Source organism: Oratosquilla oratoria, chromosome 33 (assembly GCF_046742065.1).
Source record: "Oratosquilla oratoria isolate Oo_2021 chromosome 33, ASM4674206v1, whole genome shotgun sequence".
Classification (NCBI taxonomy): domain Eukaryota; kingdom Metazoa; phylum Arthropoda; class Malacostraca; order Stomatopoda; family Squillidae; genus Oratosquilla; species Oratosquilla oratoria.
Window position 1 is genome coordinate 38,855,402 of NC_134809.1, and position 4,949 is coordinate 38,860,350.

The following is a 4,949-nucleotide window of genomic DNA, read 5'->3' on the forward strand; positions in this document are numbered from 1 at the left end:
AAATCGAAGAGAACTTAGGTAAGGAAAGTATCCAAAATTTAAAGAAATGGAAGGAAAACATAGAAAATAAAGAAATTGACTTTAAAGAAACAGTCCAACAACAAATGCAGGAGAATCCAAAAGACACAATTGGGTCAGAGGTGCAGTGGATAGGAAACAAAATTATTGTGGTATATGGACTAAAAAACAAAACAAAAAACAAAAAAACATGGTCTGGCGAGGTACATGAGAGAAAAAGAAGAAAAAGAGACAGCAATAGCAATCCTAAAAGAAATTCAGGATGGAGCCCAGGGTGTAGGGAAGGACGTCGACGATGTATATAGGATTGGTCATTATTCTAAGGAAAGAAATCGACCCCTAAAGATAAAACTAAGATCACAAATGGTAGTAGAAGACATATTTGAAAAAGTAGGTAAATTGGCAAGGAGTGAACAGTACAATAAGATATGGATAAAAAGAGAAATGAGTATTGAGGAATTAGAAAAAGAGAAGACACTAAGAGATGAAGCTAAGGAAAAAACGCGAAGAGAACGGAGACCGAAAGCAAGGAATTCTATTGGAGAGTAATCAACATGAGACTGAGGAAACGGTACATCAGAATGGGCGAACCAAAGGAAAAAAAAATGAGAAAGGAAAAAATTTAAAGTGGCATATACTAACATCGACGGATTAGTTTTAGGACTGAATGAACTTAATGATTACCTGTTAGAAGAAAAAACAGACATAATGGGAATTTGTGGAGACTAAAATAAGGGGTGCAATACCACCCATCGATGTTGGACATGGACTATACAATTACTGGATTAAAAACAGAGAAAAGAAACAGGGAGGAGGAATCATGTTCTTGGCCAAGAAAAACTTGAATGTGACAAAAATTGCGGAGGGCAATTGTCTTGTCTTGATGAATTGACCACATATGTAGCAGAATGCATCTGGAGAATGATTGCATCCTCTTGATGTCATTTCACCTCTTGTAATGTGGCTTCTCAGGAATACAAAGCAGAATTGATTGGTGGTCTGCAAGCCCCAACTTTTGTATTGTCAAGCAGTACTCTAGAATATTCTTAGTCTTATTAGAATGTGTTCCAGAATGTTCTTAATATTTCTAGAATAGTCTTGAATCTACTTTAGAATGTTCTGAATCATTCTAGAAAATAATGGTAAATTCTAGAAATGTCTTTGGTATTGTACATATTTCTACTACGTTCTAGAAAGTTCTAGAATATTCTGGAAAATTTTCCAGTGAAAAGAATGTTCTAGAATTTTCTGAAAAAGGTATATCTTTTTGGAACATTTGAGAAAATTTCTGAAATGTAAGCAAATTCTTCTAAATATGAGAAATTTCTTGCTAGATCTGGTCAGTTCAAGAATGATCTTATCAAAATTAAAAGTTTTTAGAACACTTTATATTCTTTCTTTAATAATTATTTTAACTTATTTGCAACATTTCACAAACAATTAGAAAAGTAACTAAGATTCTGTAAAGGTCTTTACTCGACATGAAAACCAATAGTAACCAATAGTACTTGTATAATGAAACAAGGCAAAAATGTAAAATCATAGTTCTAAACACAAAAGGAAATTTTTAGGATATATATATATTTATGTATGTATATTTATATATACTAGCCAATTACCCGCGCGGTGCTGCGAGTTCGTGAATAATCCCTAACCTAACCATACCATACCTAACTTTAACCCTTAGCCCTAACCAAAATATTTTTAAATGAAATATAGCTTTAAACACTCCCCCTCCCAGATGTGCGCCCCCCCTACCCGAAGGTTGGGAAACCCTAGTTTGAAAATACATGCATACACAAACACAAATATCATGTGAACATTTTTTTGCGTGCGGGTATGAGTGTGTGTGTGGATTGACAATAAATGTCTACAGCTAAAGGGTGAAGAAATGTATCTATTTATCTTCAGAATATATATGGTTATAGGGGTTTATTTGGAAAAACCTAGGAAGAGTTTGTAAATAATAAATTTCCGCCGCACTAAAATTAAATGAAAATAAGCAATATTTCAACATTTGGTAAAATTATACAATCATTTTACATTTGCATAATTTTTTCTTACAAAAGCTATCATGATTTGTGGCAACATTAATTTCACAAATATGAATAATATTTATGAACACATACAATGTTTTTTATTAATCATATTGATTCTTATGTTACAAAATAATAACTTAAGGGGGGACTACAGTAGTGGCGTGTTCCCTCACCATAAACTACCTAACTTTAACCCTTAACCCTAACCAAAATATTTTTTTCAATTAAATATAGCTTTAAATACTCCCCCTCCCAGGTGTGCGCCCCCCCCCCTCCCGAAGTTGGGAAACCCTAGTTTGAAAATACATGCATACACAAACACAAATATCATGTGTACACATTCTTTTGTATGCGTGTGTATGTGCATGTGTGTGTGTTTCGATTGACAATAAATGTCTACAGCTGAAAGGTGAAGAAATGTATCTAGCTTATTCATCTTCAGAATATATATAGTTATAGGGGTTTATCTGCAAAAACGTAGGAGTTTGCGACTTGCAGCTTGCGCGGGATCGGTTTTTGTGGGAGGGGAAGAAGGACTATAAGAAAATGAAAAGATAGTAATGTATAAAAGAGGGGAGTGGAGTATGTAGGAGATGGAATTGGTAGGAGTGGTTTATATGCCTTTGTCTTTTGGCTACCTCCCGTGTAAGGAAAAAAAAAAGCTTTTGGTGTATGTATGTATGTATGTACCTCCCTACTTCCTGTCCTTTTCCTCTTTTTTCATCTATCCTCCACTCTTAACTTACCTTCCGCCAAAAAATTATCTGATGTTCCCCCACTTAGAGCATATATATCCAAAACTCTTCCTACTCTTCTCCTGGTTACCACTATCAATCAATCAATCATTCAATCAAATCAGCCATCCTGAGTCCACTGCTGAACAAAGGCCTCCTTCATAGTATTCCATGAATCACACGACCGCGCCATCCTCTGCCACGTCACTCCTGCAAACTTCTCGATCTTGTCTCTCCACCTTCTGTCTGGTCCCCCTCTTCCACGCTTCCTATCTCGCGGCGTCCACTCAGTAACACACTTGCTCCATCGCTCATCAGTCGTTCGCACTAACTTACCTGCCCAATTCCATTTCCTCTCTTTTACCGCCTCCACAATATCTTTCACTCTAGTCTGCTTTCTCACCCAACTTGCTCTCTTTCGGTCTCTCAGCGTTATTCCCATCATTGATCTCTCTATTCTCCTCTGTGTTGTCCTTAGTTTTGTTTCCATTGCCTTCATTAGTTTTCAAGTCTCACACCCGTAGATTATTGCTGGCAGAATGCATTTATTGTAAACTTCACGCTTCAAACATAAAGGTAGAGGGCTTCTCAGGATTTTATTATACTTACCAAACACTTTCCAACCAATTGCAATGCGTCTTTTTATTTCATTATCATGATCTTTCGTCACTTTCACCATCTGCCCTAAATAATTATACTCCTCAACTTCTTCAAGACTCTCACCATCAATTACAATCTCTTTACTTTGAACTTTCGTGTTGAATATTACTTTGGTTTGACTTTTATTAAACTTTAAATCTACTTTGAGACTCTCTCTGTTTAGATCGCTCACCATATCTTGCAAGTCTTCTGCTCTTTCTGAAATAAGAATTATGTCATCTGCAAATCTTAGGCGGTTCAAATATTTGCCATTAATCTTTCAACCTTTCTTTTCCCAGCTCAATCTCCTGAAAATATCTTCTAAACAAGCTGTAAATAATTTGGGTGAAATTGTATCGCCTTGCCGTACTTCTTTCTCGATCTTGATCTTTTCTGAATATTTAAGTAGTCGAATTATAGCGGTACCTTTCGCATAAATCTTTTCTAAAATTCTTACGATCTGTTCGTTTGTACCCTGATTGCGTACCGAGTTTAGTATTACTATTTGTTCTACCGAGTCAAAGACCTTCTCGTAGTCTACAAAAGCTAAACACAGAGGTATATTGTATTCTGTCGTTTTCTCGATTAGTTGGTTTATTGCCTGGAAGTGGTCTAGAGTCGAATATCCGCTCCTAAAGCCTGCCTGTTCTCTCGGTTGGTTTCCATCTAAAACTTGACTTAGTCTATTTGTAAGGATCTTGGAGAATACTTTATATACATTTGATAGCAAGCTAATCGGTCGATATTTATTAAGGTCCTTCTGGTCTCCTTTTCTATGAAGCAAAATCACTATAGCATTGCACCACGCATCAGGAACGCTTTCTTGATTTAAGCACTGGGTGTGCAACTCAGCTAGTTTAATATGAACTAATTTACCTGTGTCTTTCAATAGATCTATCGGTACATCTTCCCCAGGCGCTTTTCCTCGTTTCATAGTTTTAGAACAAATTCTACTTCTTTCTTTGTAATCTCTGGTACACTACTAACTTCTACACATGAATTTACTGACTCGACTACGGTCTTCGGCGAGTAAAGCTCTTGGTAAAAACGTTCTACTCTTTTTAACATTCTGTCCCTGCATTTAATGATTTCTCCATTTCTATCTTTCAAACATATCGTTTGTTGTCTTCCTAAGGCATGTCTGCGCTCGGTCACTTTAATACTTTTACCTTTCCGAATAGTTTCCTCTATTCCATTCATGTTTCTCTTTCTTTTCTCTAACCTCCACCTTTTGTTGATAAGCTTGTTTAGTTCTATTCTTTCTATTTCGTCTCTCCTGCTATTAATCTGCATAGTCCTTCTTTTAATTAGGTCATTTGTAGCTTTGGAGTATTTGTTTTCTCTAATGTTTTTTGTACTTCCTACTTTCTCTGCCGATTCCCTAATGATATTCACTAAATTCAAATTCATATTTTCCGCGCTGTCCTCCATAGTTCTTAGAGCTTCAAATCTATTTTTAATTTCTAACTGAAATTTCTTAATATTATCCTTAACCACTATATAGTCCATTAAACCCTAT